This window comes from Parasteatoda tepidariorum, chromosome 3 (assembly GCF_043381705.1).
Source record: "Parasteatoda tepidariorum isolate YZ-2023 chromosome 3, CAS_Ptep_4.0, whole genome shotgun sequence".
In the NCBI taxonomy this organism is placed as follows: domain Eukaryota; kingdom Metazoa; phylum Arthropoda; class Arachnida; order Araneae; family Theridiidae; genus Parasteatoda; species Parasteatoda tepidariorum.
This window is the reverse complement of record NC_092206.1, coordinates 72,873,793-72,880,572: the sequence shown is the minus strand read 5'-3', so window position 1 is coordinate 72,880,572 and position 6,780 is coordinate 72,873,793.

Here is a 6,780-nt window from a genome sequence, read left to right as displayed (position 1 = left end):
ATCGCCAAATATATATATATTTCTCCCAATACTTGATCCAGGAGTTCCCTTGTTGTCTTCCGGATTGGGTTCAAAATTACAAGGCTACGGAGTTAAACATTGGTAAACGTAAACCCAAAATTGGGTCGATTGTTCAACGTCGGTTATAAAATAAAAATAGGTTCTAATAACGTTAGCCGTAGTGGATCAGCGGATACTGGTTCGAATTGACTGGCATATAAGAATTTCGCACCCGGCGCGCACTGACCCCAGTGCTGGCGTAAAATATCCTCTGTTGTAGACGAATCATGGGTTAGAGTCCCCTTGCCATCAGGCTAACCTTGGGAGGTTTTCGCAATTTTTTGTTCCATGTAACACAAATGTGTGTTAGTTCCATCAAAAAGTTCTTCACGAAGGTAAATTTCTCCCAATATATCCAGGCGTTCCTTTGTCTACTGGATTGGGTTCAAAATTACAAGGCCACGGAGTTGAACATTGGTAGTCGTACACTCATAATTGGGTCGGCCTCTCAAACGAGGGTTGTCAAATCTAATAACGTAAATCCATTTAGAAAAGCAACAAATGATCTATATATATATATATAATAATAAAATAAGGAATTTCTATATATATCCGTCTGTCTGTAAGTAAACCGGTTTGAGGATACACCTTAAATTCTAAGAATGTGAAATTTAAAATGTGTCTAAATGAGTGAAATTGTAAACAAAGTAAGAATCACGTTTTTTTTTTTTAATTTTATAATAATATTTTAAATTTAGAGATATTTAGAAAACGGAATTTTCTCATTCGCTTAGTGGAAGCCAGTGTTTCAAAATAAGCTATTGACTATTCAGTTTTTCAAATATTTTAAATATATATCATCAGTCGTGTTTGCCATCATATATCTTTAATCGAAAAAGTTGTTCTTTGCGCTTTCTGTTTAACTTAATTATATTTTATTTGTTATGCAAGGTTATCTGAATAATTAACATGATCGTGGTAGCATAAGCAAACTACATCCTCAAATAAATATTTCTAAGGTTATTTGAAAGCATTGTGATTATTTTCGTTATGCTTTTAAAACGTGCTTTCATAAAACTCCTTAGTTTAAAATAGACGGTAATTGAAGTAAAGCAAAGTTTTGTGCTGCAAGATAAAATTATTGGGAAAATGGAACTAATTCGCTTAGAAATAAGTGTAAAGAAACATCAATATTATTATTGACGCCAAGGGCAATTAATTTCAGCGAATTAATCATTATTACTGATTAATAAAGTACAATAATAAGCTATGTACTAAAAGACAAAATTAATGGAGAAATTGTACTTAGTTTCAGAGAGCGTAAAAAATCAGCAATCTGTTATTGATTTCAATGATGCTTAATTAATTTTGATAATAAATATTAAATGACATAAAAAATATGCTGTGAACTAAAAAGAAAAATATAATGGAGAAAATGCACTTATCAGTTACGGCGTGCCGTAAAAAGGCGGGGTACCGTATATCATTGACATCAATGATACTTAGTTTTGGTAATGGGCTGTATTGGTATTATACTAATAGGTGAAGCTTTGGTATATATCAAATATACTCTAACATTGGTACAACGTATTTTATAGTAAATTTGGTGCCGATTACAGATGTAACAATACTGTACATTATAATAGATTCATTATATAGAAAGATATGTACAGTCCACAAAAAAAAAAGATATCACCCTGAATAACTTTCGTTCTAATGATCGGATTTTCACGAACTAAGTGTCAATCTTAATGGTTCCGGGGGGTGACCTCAAATATGCTAATTAATTAGTGCTAACTATTAATTAAGTTACGAAATCAGACACAAAAACGTACTTTCTCTGAATAAACATCAAATTTTTTTTGCATATTTAGATTCCTTACCTTCAAAATCTAGGGAGTAGCCGCGATCTGGGAAATATGGTCCCCATAGTTTGGTCAGGAGAGCGATTCAAAGTTTGGACCCTGTAATGTTAATTTCGGTTTTTGCGTTTTCAGTCATATTTTGAAAACTAATGAAGCAATTCAAAAAAAAAAATTGCACCCACTCATAAAGCTCATTTACCCAAAGATAATTTCATAAAAAAAATAATAATAATTATTTATTATTTTTCATTATTTAATTAAAGTGAGGATGAAAAAAGTTTGAATTATAAGGTAGGGATTTTTTATACCATTTTAATCTACATATTTTTCAATTGAAAAATCTAAAGTTTCTATTGTTTTTATTTATTAGAAGATGAGAAAAATTAAAATTAATTATTTAAAAAAAATTATTTCGTGACAATGAAGAAAGGTTTTAACAGGGCGGTGAATTTGCGAATGTAAGTTTCAGAATGTATCGAAAGATGAGGATGGATTAATCATCTTTATCCAAAGAAAGCCTTATGACCTAAATATCTAGCAGAATGAATCGATTTTATAAACAATGAATCTTACAATATGCAACATATTATTTCAATATCTTATTCTTAAACATAACATATTTCAATGTTTACAAAATACCACTGAACATTTAGAAAATCCTTGAGTTATAGAAAAAAGAAATATCGCAAATTATGGAAAACCTTGTGAATGCACATTAGAATTACTATACAATATAAATTTTATTTTTCAAGCACTTTTTTTTCTTTAAACTGTCTTGTCTAGAAGACTCGATTAAAGCTGTAAAAAAGATTATCCCTAAAATTTTGTATATAACCATAATAAGTTATGTTAATTTGATTTTAGTATGAAATCCTCGAATAAGTATAACAAAAACAACATATAGTATAACAGTACACATAAGTATAACAAAAACAATATAATATCAGATAAAATGCTCATGCATTTAAATTCTAAAAACTTAGAAAATCATAAATAATTTATAAATCGATTCAAATTTTCTTTTCATAGGATATTGAAATAAAAAAAAATTTGCTTTTTGGACAGAAATTAGCTTAAAAATTGTCTATATCCTAGAAACTTTGAGATATTTTCTATTAACTTTCTATTAACTTTGAGATATTTCTATTAAATCTCTCCGAGCAATCACAGAGCATTATTTAAATTATTTCTTTTTACAGTCAGAAATTGATTGCTTAGCAACCTAGTGAAATTAAGCCTTCTTGTTTTGAATTAGTCAATGGGTTACCTTAAAATATTAATTTGCGCTGGCGACTTTTTTTAGCGGCTTTCTGGACTATCGCCAAATATATAAACTTTATTGTGACCCAATTTAAGACCCAATTTTTTCAAAATTTTGTCTACCTCCCTAATTCAAGCGTCTGGATTCCAAATTTGTAAAAACAAATACATGTTTATTCAGAGAAAGTACGTTTTTGTGTCTGATTTCGTAACTTAATTAATAGTTAGCACTAATTAATTAGCATATTTGAGGTCACCCCCCGATTGACCCCAGATTGACACTTAGTTCATGAAAATCCGATCATTAGAACGAAAGTTATTCAGGGGGATATCTTTTTTTTTGCGGAGTGTACAGGAGGTAGTATCTTGAATGTGGCTAATTTCAAATATAATGAATTGCCTTGGGTAACAGCATTAGCCAGATGATGTTGAATTCAGTTGAGCTTTTATTATGATAGGAAGAATTATTAGAAATGTATTTTACTTAATCTAATAACGTAAAGCAACTAGGAAGGGTAACAAATAAAAGCGAACAAATAAAGAAGATTGGAAACATTCTAACTTTATTATTTGTGTTGCCATTTGTCTGAAAGTTTTGGGTACGATTTTGTAGTGATTAATTGATGCTTTTTTTTCACCCCGTACGAAAAACGGGTGTCAGCTTATAAATGAATAAAATAAAAAATAAATAAAAAGAATTCAAAAAGCAATATTTTACGATAATTACTTTGTACTTTAAATTCGTACGATTTAAATGAATGGAATTTTCTTTTCTCTCAGGAATAGAATGTTATATTAAGGAGAAATCGCTTCACCCATTTAAACGCAAACAGCTGGAAAATAATGCAATAAAATATTTTTCAAATTTTTTTATTTGAGAAAGGAAATTCTTGCTACCCCTTTTTATTTTTCTTATTAATCTAACGTTAGATTTATTTCACAGTGCGAATTAGCAAATTTAAGCATTGAATAACTTAGAAAATTTTTCCATCTATTTTTATTTATTTCAGAAAATTGGGGTCTTGTGCATGCAATGTACGAATCAGTAGGTTTACGCAATGAATAACTAAAAATTAGCACAATTACTGAGTGATGCTTTACATAAATCTGCTTCTACCACTGTTAAATATAGGCGACATTCCCTTTTTTTACTCCCCTTGCTTATTTCTCTTTACAAGCCCTCTAATTACAGAAATTAATCAAATTATTCGCTTTTAGGGATCATTTTCGCTCGATAAATCGAATGCATATAAACAATTTATAAATTTCTTCAGAAAAAGTTATAATTAGTATATTCCGACGCGATTACAGTTGACCATTATACATATTATAAGAGTATTTAACACTAGATTGCCTAAGGAAGTCATTTTGACTGCTTTTAATTTCAATTAGAGAAACAATGACGTATATAATGACACAATTTCTTAGAATTTTGTGACTTTTTGTACAACATATAATTTTTTTTATTGTTAATATTTACTAACAACTTGTTATGTAACTGTAAATAATATAAAAAATGTGAAAAATTAATTTTAAACAAATTTATTTAAGCATTCACAATCCAGTCATTTTGACTGCTTTTCGGCAATATAGGTATAAACTAATTTTCCATCTTTCTAGAGTTAACATATTGCACTTTATAGAATAAAAATTCGACTAACAGTTCAAAAAATGTAAGGGTGAACCGTTTTATTAATTTGTCTATTATTTGTTTCTACTGACTGTATATTTCAATGTTTGATCCAATATATATATATATATATAACGTGTGAGGTGAATTTCTAGATTAATTCTAGCGGCATACCGTTCATTCATTAAAAATATTTAAATGGTTGTCAAATAATAAAAGTTAACCTCTTATGTTATAAGTAATTTAACAACCACTTATGTTTTAATACTTTATAATGAATAGTTCAAATAGTTTTTGGCAGTCTCCCTGTGTACATATTTACTTAGCAACAAGCTTGTGGTAGCAACCTTATAGCGTTTTGATCGCTGGGTTCGAATCCGAGCGATAGCTGGTATATACGAATTCCGCATCCGGCTTGCACCGACCACAGTGCCGACATAAAATATCTTCAGGGAAAGACGGATCATGGGTTAGAATCACCTTACCACTGTGGATGGTTTTAGTGGTTTTCCTCTCCATGTAGCGTAAATGTGGGTTACTTCTACAAAAAAATCCTCGACGAGGGCAAATTTCTCCCACTACTTGATACAGGAGTTCCCTTGTCCTCTGGATTGCGTTCAGAGTTACAAGGATACTGAGTTGAACATTTGGTTGTTGTAAACCCGAAAAATTGAGTCGGTTGTTCAACGACGGTGATAAAATAAAATAAAAATTACCGCAACAAATCAATAACTAAAAAATATGTAGATATAATTTATTTGTAAGCTCATTAGGCTCTTAAATATCGTAGTAATTTAATTTTTAGAAAATATTTCCAAATTGAATTGTTGGTTTACTATCAGCTTAAAATCTTTTTCAGCGACTGTGCAAGTTGACAGAAATGTATTTTGGTACACGAGACACGTTTCATGATACAAAAAGCAAGGTACGAGCTCGAATTATTTTGGCGGATCAGGGAAACTTTCCTCAAAAAGGGAAAATGATTATAGTTATGCTTATTAAGTGTAGTAATTGCACAATTGTAAATTACATTAGTCAGGATGTTGTAAAAATATATTTATAAAAGAAGAAGGTAATTTACTAACCTGTGGTATACTAAAAGCAGCACTGACGATCCAAATACAAATAATTCCACGGCGTACGTGACGTTTGGCATTTATTCTTTGCATTGGAAATCGAACAGCACAAAGTCTGTCAAATCCAATAAGAACCAGCAAAAAAGTAGACAGATATAAAGAGAACATCTGCATGAACTTGATTAATTTGCACAAAATATTTCCTCCAAGCCATTGCACCGTTAACGTCCAAAATCCTTCAGTCAGAATGCAAAATAAGGTCACCAATAAATCTGCAACAGCAAGTTGTAGGAGAAGCATATACACTGTTGAAGTACCTTGGCGACCGGATCTCACAATCGAAGACAAAGTGGCGACATTGCCCAAAAACGAGAAGACAGAAATGGTGCAAAGTATTATGCCTTTTATGAGCGTTTGATTGCTGAATTTTGGCGCATGAATTACTTCCTGGCAAGTATAAGTTGTGTTTGGTATGCAAGCATTTAAAGCCAGTGTCATGTTTTGTTCAGAAATGGTTCCTTCAAACAAAGAATTTTGTTGTTTGAAGAAATTCTGAGAGCCATCATGAATCTTTGTTTTGCCGATATCTAGAATAATAGATTCGAAATTTGGAGATACGATGTGAGGATAAATTTGAAATAAGGAAACGTTGATTTTATTTTCTTCCGCAATATTTTGTGCATTGTTCAGCAAATATGTATATTCTTTTTCTAACAATGCTATTCCTTTATTAGAAATAATTAATAGAAATAAACAAAACTTCAAAATAATTACCGACTGATGTATAACCATAGTTCAGTAGATAAGTTCCTCGCATATGCGAAATCCTAATTTTCAAAAATTCGTTAATTGTTGAGCCAAAAATATGTAACTTCTATACTAACTTCTCTGGATTACTATGGGATAATGGAACTTCTTTTTCTTGTAAGATGTTAAAATGTATAAACCT